Source organism: Rhinopithecus roxellana, chromosome 2 (assembly GCF_007565055.1).
Source record: "Rhinopithecus roxellana isolate Shanxi Qingling chromosome 2, ASM756505v1, whole genome shotgun sequence".
Lineage (NCBI taxonomy): Eukaryota > Metazoa > Chordata > Mammalia > Primates > Cercopithecidae > Rhinopithecus > Rhinopithecus roxellana.
In genome coordinates this window covers 41,801,135-41,823,474 of record NC_044550.1, presented here as the reverse complement: position 1 = coordinate 41,823,474, position 22,340 = coordinate 41,801,135, and positions in this window count along the sequence as shown.

The window sequence follows — 22,340 nt, the reverse complement described above, 5'->3', positions numbered from 1 at the left end:
TGCAGGTTTGTTACATATGTATAAATGTGCCATGTTGGTATGCTGTACCCATTAACTCATCATTTACATTAAGTATATCTCCTAATGCTATCCCTCCCTCTTCTCCCCATCCCATGACAGGTCCCATTGTGTGATGTTCCCCTTTCTGTGTCCAAGTGTTCTCATTGTTCAATTCTGACATATGAGCGAGAACATGCAGTGTTTGGTTTTCTGCCCTTGTGATAGTTTGCTGAGAATGATGGTTTCCAGCTTCATCCATGTCCCTACAAAGGACATGAACTCGTCATTTTTTAGGGCTGCATAGTATTCCATGGTGTGTATGTGCCACATTTTCTTAATCCAGTCTATCATTGTTGGACATTTGGGTTGGTTCCAAGCCTTTACTACCGTGAATAGTGCTACAATAAACATACGTGTGCATGTGTCTTTATAGTAACATGATTTATAATCCTTTGGGTATGTTCCCAGTAATGGGATGGCTGGGTCAAACGGTATATCTAGTTCTAGATCCCTGAGGAATCCCCACACTGTCTTCCACAATGGTTGAACTATTTTACAGTCCCACCAACAGTGTAAAAGTGTTCCTATTTCTTCACATCCTCTCCAGCAACTGTTGTTTCTTGACTTTTTAATGATCACCTTTCTAACTGGTGTGAGATGATATTTCATTGTAGTTTTGATTTGCATTTCTCTGATGGCTAGTGTTGATGAGCATTTTTTCATGTGTCTGTTGGCTGCATAAATGTCTTCTTTTGAGAAGCAGACAATTCTCAAAAGAAGAAATTTACATGGCCAACAAATATGTGAAAAAAAGCTCAACATCACTCATCATCCAAGAAAAGGACATCCAAACCTCACAAGATACCATCTCACGCCAGTCAGAATGGCAATTATTGAAAAGTCAGGAAACAACGGATACTGGAGAGGATGTGGAGAAATGGGAAAGCTTTTACACTATTGGTGGGAGTGTAAATTAGTTCAACCATTGTGGAAGACAGTAGGTGATTCCTCAAGGATCTAGAAACATAAATACCATTTGACTCAACAATCCCATTATTGGACATATACTAAAAGAAATATGTAAATCATTCTACTATAAAAACACATGCACACATACGTTAATTGTAGCACTATTTACAATAGCAAAGACATAGATTCAAATGTCCATCATTGAGAGACTGAATAAAGAAAATATGGTACAGATACACCATGGAATACTACGCAATCATAAAAAGGAAACACATCATGTCCTTTGAAGGGACATGGATGAAACTGGAAGCCATCATCGTCAGCAAACTAACATAGGGACAGAAAGCTAAACACCACATGTTCTCACTCATAAGTGGGAGTTGAACATGGAGAACACATGGACACAAAGAGGGGAACAACACACACCAGGGCCTGTTGGGCGTGGAGGGTGAGGGGAGGGATGTTAGAGAACTGGTCAACAGGTGCAGCAAACCATCATGGCACACATATACGTATGTAAGAAACCTGCTTTTCTGCACATATAAGTTTTTTTTTTTTTAATTCCCCCCACCTGCAAAAAAAAAAAAAAAAAAAGAAAGAAAGAAAGAAAGAACACCTAGTGTGATTAGCTCAAATTTCTAGATACTCTAGTCTTTATACCTTCGATCAAATTTTAGATATTTCAAATAAAAACACTTATTTTCCTGAGATCAACAGTTGAAGAAATACAGGTCACATTTTTTACACAAATCTATAAATATTAATAAAAACTTGCCTATTTAAAAGGCTTCCATGCTACATTTTCCCTCTTTAACTCTCAAGCTTAGGAGAGTGAAATAAGAATTATTGACACAATCTTTTAAGGATGTTGAATTCAGTTTATATAGAGAAATTAAAATAAAATCTCATAATTGAAGTCATTATACAGAATGAAGAAAAATACTCCTTGTGTTTGGAATTTTTAAATAGTGAACAGGTCAAGTTCAGACATTTTGTCCACATCTAGGCATATACTAATTCATGGTATATTCATGCAGCTAATGTAAAGGGGAAGTTATTTGACTTAAATGGATACTGTTATGTAGCAATACCAGGATAAATCAACATATTAATATAAACTAAGCATGATTAGACAAAGTTTACTTAGTAAAAGCAAAAAGTCCATTCATTATCCCAAGTGTTTAGGACAAGTATAGAAATAGCAAATGTATTCAATTTAAGACAGTTATTATTTTACTGTCATAAATTCTTTTAACTTATTCCACTTTTTTTGTTTTGAGACAATGTCTCACTCTGTTGCCCAGGCTGGAGTAAGAGGTGCCATCTTGGCTCCACAACCTCCACCTCGCACCCTCCCCCTCCATCCCCCGAGATTCAAGTGATTTTCATGCTTCAGCCTCCCGAGCAGCTGGGATTACAGCTGTGTGCCACCATGCCAGGCTAAGATGGGGTTGTGCTATGTTGCCCAGGCTGATTTTGAACTCCTGGCCTCAAGTTATCCACCCACCTGGGCCTTACAAAGTGCTGGGGTTACAGGCATGAGCCACCGTGCCTGGCCCACATTTTTTAAATAATAAAATTTGCTGTTTTTATAGAGTGGCAGTGGACATTTTGTATCACATTTCCAGACCCCAGCTCTCTTCTTTGAGCTCTGTGTGTTACTTTCTCCATTACTAACAGACAAAAATGCTCACCTACATCAGCAGCCAAAGAGGACTGTCTTAAAAATAGTTTCTAAAAATCAAATGTAACCTGTCTTTTCATTCAAAGAACTTTATTCTCTTTGTGCAAGTAATCATGTGCCTATGAGTATATGAGAAAAAGGGAAACCAGGAAATGGGATAACTTACATTACCCTTCCCATCCCGTCTCTGTCCTCTTACTGTACAGCTTACAGGAGATCCCTGGTAATGTGTTTGTAGGACAAAGTTGTATCACAAGGGACTCTCTTTGTAAACGTTTGCCATGTTATTCTAGAGTCTACTTGGTGGAGAACAGACCCTTGGAAGTGGATTAAGGTTGTTTGGAAAGCACTAAAGAAGAAAATAAGCCATCTATTTCAGGAATTTGTTGGAGTGTTTCTTAAATTTTATTATGTGTATCATATTATGCACATAATGTGAATAGGGGTAATCTTGAATATAGAGCATCTTGAAAAATTATGGAAACAAGATGTCTAAATTTGTGAGGGGTTTAAATACTCTATAATAACCTAATTTAGCAACACATCTGGAATTGAACACATAGGTAACTCTCATTGATCAGAAAATTATGCTCTGCCTAAATGTTATCTACAAGTGAAGCTATTAAAGTTCAATCTTGATTTTTTTCCTAATTTTAGAGTTCTTTTTATGTTTTTGCTTTCTTACAACTATAGAATATAGAGGTGATTGGTGAGCGTTACAGGACTGTAACTATACTGGACCATGGCAAAAATACGTTCTTCGACCAGTTTTTGCCCCAGCCACCAACATGTCTGGCAAACATATGCAGATAACAGAATTTTGTTTTGTTTTGTTTTCGTGATGGAGTCTCACTTTGTTTCCCAGGCTGGCGTACAATGGCGCGATCTCAGCTCACTGCAACCTCTGCCTCCTGGGTTCAAGCAATTCTCCAGCCTCAGCCTCTTGAGTAGCTGGGATTATAAGCACACACCACCACACCAGGCTAATTTTTGTATTTTTAGTAGAGACAGGATTTCAACATCTTGGCAAGGAGGATCTCAAACTCCTGATCTTTTGATCCAGCCGCCTCAGCCTCCCAAAGTGCTGGGATTACACTCATGAGTCACCGCACCTGACCAAATAAGAGAATTTTTAAGTAATTATTGATAAAACATTCTATCATTTAATTAATAGGAAATACCATTAAAGTAAACTAAATATAAGTGTTTATGTAAGCATGATGACAGTGCTGATTTTTAACATAACTCAGATTTCTTATTTTCCTAATTTTTCTGACATTCACACATCAAATTTGATATCTCTTAATTCAGGTTATCTTTAGTCAAAATTAACTAACTTTAGTTTTCTCTTAAATCTTTTAGATCTTTACTATCTGAATGTAGGTATTATCATTAATAGTCACTGCTCCAATTGTCACTAATATCTGAGAAATATTAAGAACATATTTTGACTAGCAGCAAAAACATTTTTATGTTGTCTGTGGTAAGTTCTCCTTTTATGAAACAATATTTAAAGATAAGCAACATGCTGTTTTTAAAAAAGTAATTATCACTATGCCAAAGAGCCAGCTGGAAAGGAAGATCATCAACACAAATGATTATGACCATTATAATAATTTGCTTTCTAGGGAATTAATTAAAATGAAAATACCAATATAATAGTATTAAAATTCCTCATAAGGCTTTACACTCTGCCACTGTCACATACTATGATGTTTTACCTTTTAGATATCATTCTAATACTTACCAGTATATATCATTTATGGCCTAATATCTACACTTATTTTCAATGACATTATATTATTTTTGTGGAGAAAATTAAAAAGGTATATAATAATGTGATTCCTCTACGACTTACTTCTTCTATTCCTCTATCCTTTAAATGTTAGATAATATAAATCCTATTTAAATGTAAAGGGGGCATATAGACATTCTACTTGAAGAAACTTAAAGATGAAAATGCTGGAAGTATTGAGAATAGGAATGTATATAGAAGGAGATGAAGGGATAATTTAAAATGTATTCTACTGTGAAACTCATGTGTAGAATTTTCCATGTCTTTTGACAATAAGGAATGTATTTTAACATATTATATCAAAAAATAAAATACAGCTTCCTCATTGATGAACCTTCCTTCACTAACAAAATTTTAGTGATTTCTGTGCCAAGCACTATTTTTAGCTGAGAAAATATTAGCAGTAAAAATAAATGAAATTATTTGCTTTCTGAGAGCTTTCTTTAGAATACATAGATCGATATAATAAACAGATTTGTTGTCGCAATCAGAAAAATTTCAGATTTCTATCATATAAGAACTTTTCAGTAAATAATGTAAGTTGAAATATACAGACTACAAAGCTACATTGGGGAGTGGTATAAGGGAAGCCTCTCTAAAAGGGTAACACATCATCTGAGACCACAGTAAGAAGAAGGAGCTAGGATTCAAATATCAGGTGGGTTTCCAGGAAGGTGGGATAGAATGAAAATTCTCTGTGTTGGTAAAAGTCTTGGCAAATTTACAACAGCAAAGACATGGACTCAAAAGTCCATCATTTTTTTGGGAAAAATTTTGGAAATTTACTGTAGTTTAGACAAGAAATTCTGAATAAATGGAAAGACATGTTCATGGATGAGAAAATATACATAATTTGAAGTTTCAATTCTGCCTGTATTAATCAATAAATTCAATAAAATTTCAATTGTAAAAATTCCAAAAAGTGTTTAGGGGACTTGCCAAATGATCTTAAAATTAGTAAGAAATTATATACGTGCAAAATGGCTAAGACATTGTTCAAAACCATGAGAAGAACAACAATAATTAAAAAAGAAGAAATTTGCTCAACCTAATCAAAACCACTACAAAGCTACACACTTAAAAACAAGAGATAACTGCAAATAATAAACAAATAGTTCAGTGAAGTGAAATCTAAAATTTTGAAAAAGATTGTGGGGATGTGGGTTCTGATGTATGCACAGATGACTTGTGAGAAAAACATTCTATTACTGTAGGGATTTTAATATTCGTTGCTTATTTGGAAATTAAATCAAGTTACATATTTGTCAGGTACTATTCACAGAATTGAACTTGAGTTAGACTACTATGTTAAATTTCCATGAAAGTATTAAACATTATAAAGAGAAAAGAAACTCATATCAAAATGTGCACCAAAACCAAAACACCAATTCAACATAAAAACCCTTGATAAAATGAAATTCGAACATACGTGTTTGTGTATCTCAGTTGATAGAGAAAGATGCCATATGTAAACAGGTAGGTTATATATTTAGATATTGTATGTCTAGAAGATCAAAAACAATCTATTAAAAAACCTATTACAAGTAATATTTCTACTAAAAAGAATTGCATATTGCAATATAGGAAAATTCATGTATGAAATCAATGGATGTCATATACAAAAAGCATAACCATTTAGATTATTAAATGGAAATGAAGATCTAATTTGTAATGGCAACAAATTTGCTAAAATATCAAGGCATAAAGTTAATAAGAAATCAGCAACGCCTTTATGACTGTAATGTTAAACATTTAACCACTTTTAGAACACACAAAAGAAGAGAGAAACCAATGAAGGAGATATCATATTCTTAGATAGGAAGCTTCAATATTCTAAAGATTTTGCTTTCTCCACAGTTAATTTACATATGTGTCATGAGTACATGAAAAATAGTCACATCTGTTTCTTCACCTGGAACAAAATGAGATGAATAAAATTCTGATAGAAAATTAAATAAAGATCATTAATCAGAAAAATGAGGAAAAAACAAAAAAGGAGGGTGTGTTAATCCATTTGCATAGCTATAAAGGAATACCTGAGGCTGAGTAATTTACTAAGAAAAGGGGCTTACTTGGGCTTACAGTTCTGCAGGATGTACAAGGAGCCTAGTGCTGGTATCTGCTTCTGGTGAGGGCTTTAAGGAAGCTTACAATCACGGGGGAAGGCAAAGAGGAGCTGACATATCCCATGGCGAGAATGATCAAGAGAGAGAGTGGGGAGGTGCTATACTCTTTTAAGAAACCAGAACTCACGTAAACCCAGAGCGAGAATTCACTCATTAACATGAGGGAGACACTAAGCCATTCTTGAAGGATCTGGCTCCATGACCCAATTATCACCCACTAGGCCCCACCTTCAACACTGGAGGTCACATTTCAACATGAGATTGGGAGGAGGACAAAACATCCAAATCATATCAGGGAGATTAGACATACCAGAAATTGAAACATTTTATACAGTCTCTATAGTTAAGAATATATGGAAATTGTTTACAAATGTTGGAAAAACTCATGAAACAGAATAGAGATCCAACAAAATACCAAGATTTATAGAAATGTAGTATTTAATAAAGGTAGCATTTTAAATAACTGGTGAAAATATGGATGGTGTAGCAACATTTAATGTGGATGTCAGAGTAACAATTAATAATACAAAGGTAAATAAAGCAAAATGTAAATACTACAAACTAAGTCAAAGAATGTCATTACAATTTTGGAAAAGTTATTTGCCAACTATAATACTTAAGGTGAGGTAGGATTAACAATACAAAAGTCTGTGAAAAATTGAGATGAAGATGACAAAAAATGGTATGAATATGGACAAAATATATGATGATTTGTATTAGCATAAATATATAATTAGCTGCTTATACTATATCATAAAATGAGAACTATAAATTTAAAACACACTGAACTAACATCACTCACTACATTTGCAAACATCTAATATTTTCATAACACATTTGTTAGTGAGGTAGTGGAAATCTCAGCGTGCTAACACATTGTAGCAGAATGCAAAAATTGCATAATTAATATAGAGAAAAAATTTTCAAAATTTAGCAAAATTATATATTTACTGTTTTATATTATAACCCAACTTTTAGGAATCTATATCATACATACACTTGAACAATTGTGAAATGATATATCAGCAATATTACTTTTGATGATACTTATTATAACTAAAGATTAAAAACAACCCGTATTTCCAACCATAAGTTCTTCAGGAATAATAATGGTTCATCTTTACAATCTACTATTATGTCATTTTACATAAAATGATTTCCAAACAGAGTATAAAGTATTATTCAAAAACAAACTAAAAAAAGACATGTACTATGTTAATAGATGAGAAAATAAATATCATAAATATATCAATTCTTCCAAAGTAAATTGACCAATTTTGTGCATATAAATGACAATCTTAACAAAATTTTCTGCACAATTTGATAGACTGTTGATTCTAAACTTTACTTGGCTGAATAAAAGCACAGAATAGAGAATTCAATTTTGAAAAACTATGCCAGATGAAAGAAATTGTCCTAACAGATACCAGGTTTTATTATAAATCTATAAAATTATCACACACAAAGTAACACACTGATCAATGGAAACACAGCTCAGAAATAGTTTCATGCTATTATGGAAACAACATTTAGTATGGCACTACAAGTCAAATTTATATTTTGAGGTAATTAATTTTCCGTGTTAAATATAAAATGATGACATCATGCCAAAGACAATAATCAATTTTTGATGATGTACAAAACATAATGAAACAATTAGAAAAAAGTCTAGGATATTAATCCTTATGATGCAGCAATGAAATGGGAAATATCTTCAACAAGATATAAAAAAATAAGAATTAGATTGAAATATTAAGAAATCGAGATTTCACAAAATTAAAAATCACTTCCTACAGTTAAAGACAATATAGATTCGGTTAAAAAAAATCTAAAAAACTGGAAGTAGATATTTTCTACATATGTAGAACAAAAGATTTGTATCCAGAATAAAAAAAAAAAAAAAATTATGGCCAGGCATTGTGGCTCACGCCTGTAATCCCAGCACTTTGGGAGGCCAAGGCAGGCGGATCACGAGGTCAGGAGATCGAGACCATCCTGGCTAACACAGTGAAACCCCGTCTCTACCGAAAATACAAAAAAATTCGTTGGGCGTGGTGCTGGCGCCTATAGTCCCAGCTACTCGGGAGGCTGAGGCAGGAGAATGGCCTAAACCCGGGAGGCCGAGCTTGCAGTGAGCTGAGATCCGGCCACTGCACTCCAGCCTGGGAGACAGAGCAAGGCTCCATCTAAAAAAAAAAAAAAAAAAAATACCTGATATAAATGATGACTTGATGGGTGCTGACGAGTTGATGGGTGCAGCACACAAACATGGCACAAGTATACATATGTAACAAACCTGCACGTTATGCACATGTACCCTAGAACTTAAAGTATAATAAAAAAATATATAAAAAATATAAAAATATAAAAAATATTAAAAAAAATTATACAAATCAAGAAAGAAAAGTGAAATCTCCGTGGAAAAGTAGGACTGTCGTGGTAAATAGGCAATACACAGAAAAAAAAAAAAAATCCAGATAAACAAATAACAGATAAAAAGTTAAGTCAGGCCAGGCACGGTGGCTCACACGTGTAATCCCCACACTGTGGGAGGCCAAGGCAGGCGGATCACAAGGTCAAGAGATTGAGATCATCCTTGCCAACATGGTGAAACCCTGTCTCTACTAAAAATACAAAAATTAGCTGGGTGTGGTGGTGCCCGCCTATAGTCCCAGCTACTAGGGAGGCTGAGGCAGGAGAATCTCTCGAACCTAGGAGGTAGAGGTTGCAGTGAGCCAAGAACTCCAGTCTGGGCAACAGAGTGAGGCTCCATCTTTAAATTAAAAAAAAAAAAAAAAAGGTAAGTCAGAAAATTTGATTTTCTTTATCTCCAAAATATATTCATAATAGAAACACTTCTCAACTTCTCAACATTTCTACTGCTATATTTATAGACCAAACAATATCATTTTTCATTGCATTATTTTAAAAAGCTTGTGCATACACATTAGGCATATATATTTATAGAGTGTATGAGATATTTTGATACAGGCATACAATGTGTAATAATCACAACAGGATAAATGGAGTATCCATCAACTCAAGATTTTATCCTTTATGTCACAAACAATTCAATTATATCTAGTTATTTTTAAATCTACAATTAAATTATTATTGACAACAGTCACTCTGTTGTGCTATCAAATATGAGACCCTATTCATTCTTTCTATTTTTTATAACCATTAATCATCCACACTACCCTACCCAAACCCCCATCACCCTTCCTGGTGCCTGGTAACCACCACTCTGCTATTTTCACGAGTATAATTGTTATAATTTTTAGCTCCTGCAATTAAATGAGAACATGTGAAGGTTTTTCTTTCTGTGCTGGGCTTATTTCACTTAACAAGCACATGCCATTCCATTCATGTTGTTGCAAATGATGGAATCTCATTCTTTTTTACAGCTGAAGAGTAATCCATTGTGTATGTATACCACATTTTCTTTATCCATTAATCTGTTAATGAACACAGGTTGCTTCCAAATCTTGGCATTGTGAATACCACTGCAATAAACATGGGAGTGCAGATATCTCTTCGATACACAGATTTCCTTTCTTTTGGGTATATACCTAACAGTGGGATTACTGAATCATATGATAGCTATATTTTTAGTTTCCTGAGGAACCTCCACACTGTTCTCCATAGTAGTTGTATTAATTTATATTCCCACCAACAGTGTAGTAGGGTTCCCTTTTCTCCACATCCTTGTCAGTATTTGTAATTGTCTGCCTTTTAAATAAAAGCCATTTTAACTGGGGTGAGATGATATCTAATTGTAGCTTTAATTTGCATTTATCTGATGATAAGTGATGTTGAGCAATTTTGATTATCATTTATCTGATGAACAGGGATGTTGAGCATCTTTTCACAAACCTGTTTGCCTTTTGTAGGGCTTCTTTTGAGAAATGTCTATTCAGACCATTTGCCCATATTTAACAAGAGTTTTAGATGTTTTTCTTGTGGAGTTGTTTGAGCTCCTTATATATTCTGATTATTAATCACTTGTCAGATGGGTAGTTTGCAAATATTTTCTCCCATTCCGTGGGTTGTCTCTTCACTTGGTTAATTGTTTTCTTTGCTGTGCAAAAGCTTTTAAACTTGATGTGATCTCATTTTACCAGTTTTGCTTTGGTTGCCTGTGCTTGTGGAGTATTGCTCAAGAAGTTTTATCAAGACCCATGTGCTGGAGAGTTTCTCCAGTGTTTTCATGTGGTAGTTTCATAGTTTTTAAGTCTTAGATTTAAGTCGTTAATTCCTTTTAATTTGAGTTTTGTATATGACACGAGATAGGGGTCTAGTTACATTCTTCTGCTTATGGATATTCAGTTTTCCCAGATCCATTTATTGAAGAAACTGCCTAGATCCAATATATGTTCTTGGCACCTTTGTCTAAAATGAGTTTACTGTATGTGTATGGATTTGTTTCTGTGTTCTCTATTCTATGATCTTGATCTATGTGTCTGTCATTATGCCGTGCTGTTTTGCTAATATACCTATAGCATAATTTGAAGTTAGGTAATGTGACTCCTCCAGTTTTATTCACCTTGCTTAGAATAATTTTGACTTGTTATTGGTTTATTCAGGTTTTAGATTTCTTCATTGTTCAGTCTTATCAGATTGTATGTGTCTAGGATTTTATTCATTTCTTTTTGTTTTTCTAATTTATGGGCATGCAGTTTCTCATAGTAGTCTCTAATGATTATTTGAATTTCTGTGGTGTTTGTTGTAATGCCTCCTTTTTCATCTGTTTTATTTATTTATTTATTTTCTCTTTGTTTCATAGTTAGTCTGACTAAAGGTTTGCCAATTTTGTTTAACTTTTCTAAAAGTCAGCTTTTAATTTATTTGACCTTTTATATTGTTCTTTTTGTTTCAACTTCATTTATTTCTGCTGTTAGCTTTAAGATGCCTTTTCTACTACGGGTTTGATTTGCTTTTGGTTTTCTAGTTCTTTAAGATGCATCTTTAGGTTGTATATTGGATGGTTTTCTACTTTTTTGTGTAGGCATTTATAGTGTAGGCATGTTAATGTTGCTTTTTTTTTTTTTTTTAATCCCACAGGTTTTGTTGCATTGTGCTTCCATTATATTTTTTTCAAGAAATTTTTTAGATTTCTTCTTAATTTCTTCATTGACACACTTGTTATTCAGAAGCGTATTGTTTAATTTCCTTGTGTTTGTATAGTTTCCAAAATTCCTCTTGGTATTGATTTCTTATTTTATTCCATTGTTGTCAGAAAAGATGCTTGATATTATGTCAATTTTTTGAATGCTTTAAGACTTAGCTTGTAGTCTAACATATGGTCTCTCCTTGAAAATTATACATGTGCTGAAGAGAAGAATGTTTATTATTCAGCCATGGGATGAAATGTTCTTTAAATGTCTATCGTGTCCATTTGGTCTATAGTGCAGATTAAGTCCAATGTTTCTTTGTTGATTTTCTGTCTGAATGATCTTTTCATGCTGAAAATGAGGTGATATGCCTTCAGCTAGTGTTGTGTTGAGTTCTCACTCTCTTTTTAGCTCTCATAATATGTGCATTGTATATCTGGGTGTTCCAGTGTTAGATGCGTATATATTTACCAGTTGTTAAAACGTCTTGCTGAATTCACCCCTTTATCATTATATAATTACATTTTTTTGCCTCTTTTTGTAGTTTTTGTCTTAAATGTTATTTTGTGTGATACAAGTATAGCTACTACATTTTTTGCTTTTCATTTGCATGGAATACATTTTTCTATTCCTTAATTTTCACTCTGTGTGTGTTTTAACTCTATGTCTTTGATTGGTGAGTTTAGTCCATTTACATTCAATGTTATTATTAATAAGTAAAGGCTTACTTCTGCCATTTTGTTATCTGTTTTCTGGTTGTTTTGTGGTCTTGTCTTCCTTCTCTTATTTCTTGCTGTCTTCCTTTTAGTGAAGGAGATTTACTCTGGTAGTGTGCTTTAATTTCCTGTGTTTTGTTTTTGGTGTATATATCATATATTTTTAATCATGAGGTTTGCAAATAACATCTTATAACCCATTATTTTAAACCAACGACAAATTAACACTGATTACTTAAACAAAATAATGAACAGCCAAAAGTAAAACTAATGAACACTCTATATTTTAACTTCATCCCCTCACTTTCTTATTTTTTTCTATTTATATATATTTTTGTACGATGTATGTCTTGAATAGTTGTTGTAATTATTATTTTTGGTCAGTTCATCTCTTTATCTTTCTACAAAAGATACGAGTATTTTACACACCACAATTACAGTGCTTTTCAGTGTACTTACTGTTCCCAGTGAGTTTTGTATATTCAGATGATTTCTTCTTGTTTATTAACATGCTTTTCTTTCAGATTGAGGAATTCCTTTCCACATTTTTTGTAGGAAAGGTCTGGCATTGACAAAATTTCTCAGCTTTTGTTTGTATGAGAAAGTCTTTATTTCACCCTCATAGCTGAAAGATATTTTTGCTGTATATATTACTCTAGGATAAAAGAAGGGTTTTTTCCTTTAGCACTTTCTTTGAATTTCCTCAAAACAGCTGTTTTGAATTCTCTGCCTAACAGGTCACATATTGCTGTCTCTCCAGGATTATTCTATAGTGCATTATTTAGCTTGGTGAGGTCATGTTTCTCTGGGTGGTCTTAAGGCTTACAGATGTTTGTTGATGTCTGAGCATTGAAGAATTAGGTATCTATTGTAATCCTTGCAGTCTGGGCTTCTTTGTACCCATCCTTCTAGGGAAGGCTTTCCAGGTATTTAAAAGAATTTGGGTGCTGTGGTCTAAGTTTGTGGTCACTGAAGTCCAATCTGCATTAGAGGACACTCTAAGCTCAGTAATACTATTGTTCTTGCAGATTTGCAGAGGTACCACTTTGGTGGTGTTAGACAAGATCCAGAAGACTACTCTGGATTACTCGGCACAGACTCTTTTTTCTCTTTCCTTAATTTCTTTCAATCAAACACGTTTCTTTCTTTGGGCTGAGCTGCCTGAAGCTAGAGGAGAAGTGACACAAGCACCTCTGTGGATACCACTACTGGAAGTGTACTGGGTCAGATCTGAAGTTAGCGCAGCACTGGGTCTTGCCCAAGGCCCCCTGTAACCACTGGCTGGCTACCATCTATGTTTTCTCAAGACCCTGGTTCTCTACAATTACAGTTGATGAACCCAGCCAGGCTTGTGTCCTTCCCTTAAGGACAGCGATTTCCCCCAGTCCCTAGTGAGTTCAGAGGTGCCATCTGGGAGCCAGGGTCTGGAAACCTTAGAAAACTACTTGACGCACTATTCTACTGTGGCTGAGCTGCCACCCAAACCCCGAGACAAAGTCCTTCCCATGCTTCTCTCCCCTTTTCCCAAGCAGAGGAGTTTCTCCCCATGTCCATTACCATCACCAGCCCAGGTGGAGTGTTGCCAGGAAACTGCAGATGTTCTCTTGAAGCCCAGGGTCTCTTCCGTCAGCTTATGGTGAATGCTTCCAGGCCTTAGACTCACACTTCAGGACAGAAGGCAGCGGGCTTCCCTCTGTCCCAAAGTAGGCCCAGAAATGTCTTCTAGGAGCCAAGGCCTGAATTCGGGGACCCCTATGGACTGGTTGCTGCTCCATTTCACTGTGGCTGAGCTGGTACATAAGCTGTAAGACAAAGTCCCCTTTACCCTTCCCTCTACTTTTCTCAAGCAGAAGGAGTCTCTCCTCATAGCCATCACAGCTATGAATGTGTGGGTCACACTTGAAACTTTAGGTCTACTGCTGTTTTATTTTTGATTTTAGAAACTACATCAGAAATATGACCTCACAAAAAAGTAAACTCATCAAACTTGGAACCAAAAACAATAAACTATAATTGGAGATAAACTCAGAAACCTTTGTAAATACAGGTGTTTACTGAGAGAAGACTGATTAAACTTGAAAAAAGTGAACTAAATAAATGTAAACTCCATTTTCAGAAACACATCTTTGCAAAGCCAGACTTTTTAAACACATAACTATCAATCAGAAAAACCAAGTACACTGGGATAAGAGATGTCCAGAGAGCTGGTAAAATATAATTTCTGTGTATATCTGTGAGGGTGTTGGTGGAAAAGATTAACATTTGAATCTTTTGACTGAGTAAAGAAGATTCACTCTCGCCAATGCTGGTGGGCCCCATCCAATCCCTTGAGGTCTGAATAGACAAAAGAAGTGGGAAAGGGTAAATTTGCTCTCAAAACTTAAGATGGGAAACCCATCTCCTCCTGCCCTCTGGCATCCACGTTCCTGGTTAATAGGCTTTTAGACTTTGACTGGGACTGACATCATTGTTTCTCTGGTTCTCAAGCTTTCAGGTTTGAACTGGAACCACACTTTTGCTCTTATGGGCCTCTAGCTTTCAACTGACGGGTCATTGCAGCCATGATTTGAATGTGTCCCATTGGTGTTGCCAATGTGATAGTACTAATAGGTATAGCTTTCAAGAGGTAATTAAACCATGAGGGACCCTCCCTCATGAATGGGATTAAAACCTTTATAAAAGAGGCTTTAAGCAACATTTGGCTAGCTTTACTTCAGCTCTTCTACTGTGTGAGGACACAGCATTTGTCCCTTTTGTCTTCTCCCTTCCAGAATGAGAGAATGCAGCAAGAAGGCTCCAACCAGATGCTGGTGCATTGGTCTTGGACTTGCCATTCTCCAGAACGGTGAGAAAACAAATTTTTCTTCTTTTTAAATTACCCAGTCAGAGGTACTTTGTTATAGTAAAAACAACAACAAGAAAACTAAGACAGTGGGATCTCTCAAACTCCATAATCACATAAACCGATCCCTTACGATGAACCCCTTTGTATATTTCTCTGTGTGTGTGTGTGTGTGTGTGTGTGTGTGTGTGTGTGTATCTCCTACTGATTCTGTTTCTCGAGTAGTTTGACTAATACAATTTACAAGTGTTCAGTAGCTTCCATGATGGTGACCCCAAGACCTTGATTATAAACATTTATCTTTTATTTATAATTTTAAAAATATTCAGATATGCTAACCCATGAATGAAATCCTGTTCTTTCAAATGTCCAAAGTGAGTTTTCTTTTCTTTTCTTTTCTTTTTTTGAGATAGAGTCTCACTCTGTCACTCAGTCTGGAGTGCAATGACACAGTCTCGGCTCACTGCAACCTCCACCTCCTGGGTTCCAGCAAATCTCCTGCTTCAGCCTCCCATGTCGCTGGAATTACAGTCATCTGCCACCATCCCCAGATAATTTTTCATATTTTTTTAAGTTGAGACAGGGTTTCACCATGTTGGCCAGGCTGCTCTCAAACTCCTGATCTCAGGTGATCCACCCGCCTCAGCCTCCCAAAATGCTGGGATTATAGGCATGAGCCCCCACATCCAGCCCGAGTTTTTCTTTTTCTTTCAGATAAAAGGTAAAACTTGGATTTCCTTTAGTTTAAGTAAATGCTTCCAGACTTTCTAAAGTCAACAGTTTTCTGTGTGGTATAGAAGATGTCACATTCTATTACTATATCTTGAAAATTGTTTTCAAAATATGGTAATTCACAGACTTGTTTCTGATAATGTTGATGACTTATAGTGTTTCTATTTTTTTCAAGGGCTATGATAGAGTAAAAAGCATTGAATGATGATATATTATTATAAAAAGCATCAAACATTAAGACCATATATGCAAAGGAAAGAGCATGAAACATTTTTATTTTTTCTGATTGTACTAGTTTTCTATGGTTCCTGTAACAAATTACAATGGATTTGGTGTATTAAAACAATATAAATTTATTCTTCCACAATTCGGCAGGTGAGAAGTCTGAAATCAGAATCACTGGGCCAAAAGCAAACTGTTGACAGAGCCACACTTCCTCTAGAGGCTCTAGGGGAGAATCCACACCTTGTTTCTTCCAGTTTCTGATGACTTCAGCATGTCGGTCTGTGACCACATTATTTCAAACTTAGAGGCCAGGGTCTTCAAATACTGCTCTTTTCTATCTTCATATTGCCTTCTCCTCTGTGCATTTCAACTTTCCCTTTGCCTCTCTCTTATAAGGATACCTGTGATCACATTTAGTGCCCATATGGATAATCCAAAATAATTTCTCCATCTCACACTTTTCAACTTGGTCCTAGCTACGAAGATCTTTTTTCATAGGAAATAGGAGATAATATCTTTGGGTGAGAATAAAATGTCATTATTTTATTACCCTGCCAATATCAACAGTCATACTTTCATCTGGGAGAAAAAAAATTTCTAACTTCTATGTTATAATAACTTTTGAAACTTGAGTTTCTAGAAGTGATTCATAGTTACAACTTAAAGAATTTTCCATTGATGGCTACTATCAGGAGGAGAAGTAGGTATGTATTCTTTTTTCAGCTCAAATAAAACAAGAAGAAATTTAATACTACAGGTACAGAAGGATTAACTACTATTTCTTGAAGTTATGAGGGCTCAGTGGACTAGCATGTGACACCTTTATGAAAAGTCTAAAGGAAAGTTAACTCAAAAAGGAACGTGAAGGAGTGTTTACTACTATACCAAATTACCCAGAACACTTGGGGTTTTAAGGGCAAAAAATGAAGAATCAGTGTCCAATAGACAAAATATGGACCTTATATACACGATGGCTGACTGATGGGGACCCTAAAAATTAAGGAAGGAGAGCTTTAGAAATTGGACTTCAAGAACTAGAGATGATCAAGATAAAAGTCTTATGCAGGAAGGAAAGCCCATCATGTATATCAAGTAGTAGCGATGAGGGACTTTTCTCAGAAGAAGTTGTAAAACTCCCTCGAGAGAAAGAGTCAGATTTCAACAACTTCTAAGAACAGAAACTACAACACTAGCTTCTGAAACATAATTCAAAAAAGTACATTGATATGTCTATAATTGCCTCGCTCTCATTTCAACTCCAACCATGGAAAGGTCAGAAACTGAGGGCACATAGTAGTAAGAGACAAGCCTACGAAAAATAACCCAAAGAGTTCACAAAAGATGAACTACTTGAGTATTTGGTTTGGCTGAATGTTATTACTCTAAAACTAAATGGAAACAATTAGATTTAATAGATTGTTTTCAATTTCTAGTGAAAAAAAATATGTTTCTATGCATAGATAACCTTTATAAAATTGTGTCCATAAGTTACATCATGAATAAAATAAAGTGTGTTTTTTGCTGGAAAGCAGGTCTTTTTAGCGACTGATATATTAGTATTTATATCCATGACAAATAATGACTTAAAAACCATCATTCTCTCAACATGTATTACATTGTTATGCCAATTTACTCCCTAGCAATGTCTAATTAATAAACATATTGCTGCTTGTATTTGGGTTCAGCAATTTTTAATCAGACAAGAAAATAATAACTATACAGCTAGATAGTATAGACTAGATTTGAAAGCTAATGTCTTTGAAGTTTCCATCAAACTAATGCCCATGCCATTCAAGATGAGAAATGTATTAATTTCTAAGGAAATATATTCACCATCTAGATTTCTAATAGAGTTGTTGCAGTTATTTCACAAAGAAAATCATAGACAAACATGATTAAGTGCTTTCTGTTCATATACCATCTCAAGGACATAATTTGTTTCCACAAATAATAGCACAACACATCACTGTTAACCATCACAAGCCTAGAGCTCATGCTCTTAAATTGAGTGGCTGTCCAGCTGGTTACTTGAAAATTCACAGGATATAAAAAGGAAAAATGAAAATCTCAAAATATGATTACCTCCTAGTGGTAATACAGAGTTATACAGCAGATCTCGTGTCTAGCATTTAAGAAGTTGCAGCTACATTCCATTATCAAAGACATATTTGTTATGCATATAAAAGGATTTGTAATTGAAGCACAGCTTTGATATATTTAATAGCATGTATAACTGCTATCTTATTTTAATAGGCAATGTTTTATGTGCATTAGCAGTAATATAATGTCTTTTCCGTGTACTCTTGCCATTAGCACTTTTTCCCTCCCTTTCTTTTAGTTAATCTTAAAACTTTAATGTAATCCAAATACATTAACGTATTTTCTACCCTCATGGTTCTTAACAGAAGGAAGCTTTGAAATGAATTTTCCATAATTGAAGGAAGGATAGTTACTACACAACTAAATCATCAATGCTTTTTCTCCAATTCTGCCTGCCCAGCGATTCATGTATACTTTTTCTAGGCTTAGACATGCTTATGATCACTAAAAGTGTTGGACTGGAGCAATGAAGAGATAAAAATGAGCTAGAATGCAGACAATTGGCAAGGAGTGAATTTCAAGCATTTAAGAGAAACTTCATTCTATTATGTGCCATCAGGCCATACTTTGTCTGATGACACTGAATTAAAATGAGAAGTCTTTACATATAGCCCTGTGTGGTTTAATAAAGGCAGAGTTTTGGGCATTATTACAAAAACTATTAAGTATCATACCTTTTTTGTTTTTTTTTTAATTTTTGTAACTGTTTCAGAAGATTCATTCAGACTATATTGTTTTTCTTTATGACATTTCAGTATACCTTTTAACATTGTTCTTGAAGGGTGTGACCTATAGAAATATCAAGAAAAGTTAATCAAGTGAATGGAAATTACCTGATCGAATATTCCCAAAGTAGTCTTATCTGGATTGCAGCTAAATATGCACACATACGCAATTCTGACACAGCAATACAGAAGGGAAATATCTAGCCTTCCAACAGTAAAGAGCTGTATGATTTAAGTATTGAACTCTAAGCTTTAATAAACTGCATCTCAAATGTGATATTTTCATTTTCTTTCAGGAATAATTTTGGTACAGGTTTACTTTCATAACAAATACATTGGAGATGCTAAGCTCAAAGACAATTGAGTAGGCTTTCATGTTCAATTCCATTAAAGGTTAGGTAGCCTGGGGTTTCTGGGATCAGATATGTTAATCTAAAACTCTTTGCAAAATAAAACATGACCTTAGATCCCAGGGGAATAATTATATATTGAGACTTCTCTAAGGAGGTCCATTAATGTAATTGGAAATTCCCAGGACATTTGAATGTTGTTGTTACGCTAAAAGTTTCCAGTATCAGGAGCTTATTAAAACTTAAATGATATATTTGAATGGGGCTGTCAACCTCTTGAATTTTCTATGTATTTAACTAAGTTGTGGTTGTTTATATTAAACTAAGTTACTAATTAGTAGCAACAAAAATATTTTCTTTTCTTTTTTTTTTTCTTTTTTTTTTTAAGAGATGGGTCTTGCTATGCTGCTCAGGTTGGTCTCAAACTCCTGGGCTCAAGTGATCTTCCCATCTCGACCTCCAAAAGTAGTGGGATTAAGGCATGAGCCACTGCAACTGGTGCCAAAGTATTTTCCTGATGTAAAATTTAAGGTTGAAGAATATGTTGTCCAGAGGATTAGAAAACAAATTTCAAACCTAACATCATTTATTCATGAAATAAATTTTGAGCATCCACTGATAAAAATACAAATATTTCTCACAACCACATTTCATACAAATATCGGAGGAAAAAAAAAAGCAGCTTAATAAAGAAAATGTTACAGGCTTGTGTTTTTTTTCAGTACACATCACACTTTTTCACAAGACTAACATTGGCTTTTAATCAACAGATTCCTCTTCAATACATTAACCCTCACTTCTGAGCTTAGACACTTAACAAAAAGCTATTTATTTGTTTCAATATCTTAAGGACAAATGACATGCAGTGTATTTTCCATTCTATAGTCCGTTATTCAATGTGTGGATACCCTTTGTATTTTTCAATGTTTCAAGAATAAGAGAATTATATAGAAATGCAAATCATGTGAATTTCTGTTCTGTTAATTTCATGACAAATTATGTTCAGAAAGACAGATGAATAAATACATAGGTAGATAGAGATATTTATGCCTGAAATTCTTGTAAAGTTACTAGTGGAAAGTGTAAAAAGTGAGTGTAAGACATTACAAAAATGCCTTGAGGTATATGCACACAGTATTAAGAAAAAAATATTTATTTCAGAGAATAAAAACATAATTCCTAAGTCTAATCTATCAGAACTTAAGTATAATAGAAAAGCTTATCTGGAATACTAAGTTCCAAAATTTTAAATGCTGTATGTAAATAAATTAAGAAAAAATATAATGATAAAGAAAATGCACAGATGAAAATACAGAAAATAATTCAAAATTTAAAACGTGGACATTTGTTTTAGATAGTCTTATGAAACATTGCCTTCTCCTTACTTTTTTTTTTTTTTTTTTTGAGATGGAGTCTTGCTCTGTCGCCCAGGCTGGAGTGCAGTGGCCGGATCTCAGCTCACTGCAAGCTCCGCCTCCCGGGTTCACGCCATTCTCCTGCCTCAGCCTCCTGAGTAGCTGGGACTACAGGGGCCCGTCACCTCGCCCAGCTAGTTTTTTGTATTTTTAGTAGAGACAGGGTTTCACCGTGTTAGCCAGGATGGTCTCGATCTCCTGACCTCATGATCCGCCCGTCTCGGACTCCCAAAGTGCTGGGATTACAGGCTTGAGCCACCGCGCCTGGCCTCCTCCTTACTTTTTAAATCATATGCCAAGTCCAAGTTATAAGAACACTTAAGTACGACTAAATCAAATTTAGTAAAATTAATCTGGCAATACGTTAGTACAACAAATCAAATCCACAAATATGTAAAAACAATAATATTCATACAAGAGAGGTTTGTTTCATCGACACAGGTTTGGTTTACTATTCAATAATTAACCAAGGTGAATCACTGTCTTAGAAAAAGAAAATAGTAATATAATTATTTCCGCAAACAGAAAAAAAATAAAATTCGATACACTTTTTTTATAAAGCATCTCACAAAAAATATAATGGACATCCATACATTATTAAATAAGGTACAAAATAAGTATAGAAGTGAATTTCTTCAGTCTGCAAAAGGAAGTATAAGAAATGCCAACAACTAATATTCTACTCTGTGGTGAAAAACTATGTTTTCTTCTTCAGATTTAAAATAAAGTGTAGGCCGGGCGCGGTGGCTCACGCCTGTAATCCCAGCACTTTGGGAGGCCAAGGCGGGCGGATCACAAGGTCAGGAGACCGAGACCACAGTGAAACCCCGTCTCTACTAAAAATACAAAAAAAAATTAGCCGGGCGCGGTGGCGGGTGCCTGTAGTCCCAGCTGCTCAGGAGGCTGAGGCAGGAGAATGGTATGAACCCGGAAGGCGGAGTTTGCAGTGAGCTGAGATCCGGCCACTGCACTCCAGCCTGGGCGACAGAGCGAGACTCCGTCTCAAAAAAATAAAAATAAAAAAATAAAAAATAAAAAATAAAAAAGATAAAGTGTATATGTCTGCCTTAAATATTGATATTCAATATTGTACAAGAAAGCAAAATCAGTGAAATAACACAAGAAAAATACATAAAGAGTCACAGGCTGAAAGCAAGAATTAATATTGACTTTATTTGTAAACCACATAATCATCTATGTAGAAAATCTTAAGGAATCCACAAGAATATTTACTGGCTCTACAATGTGAGTAAGCTCACAGAATACAAGATCGTTATATGAGTTTATCGTATTTCTATAGGTTAACAGCGAACAATTAGAAATTACAATTTGTAGATATCTTCTGCAATAATCTCAAAAAATAAAATAGTGATAAATTGAACAAAGAATGTACAAAACTTGTATGAAACAAAATATCCTGGGAAAAGTTTAAAAAGACTTAAATAAAGGAAGGGATTTCATATTTGTGATCAGAAGACACCGTATAAATAAGGTGTCAATTCTCATCTAACCAATCTTCAGATACAATGCAATCCAATCAAAATCCA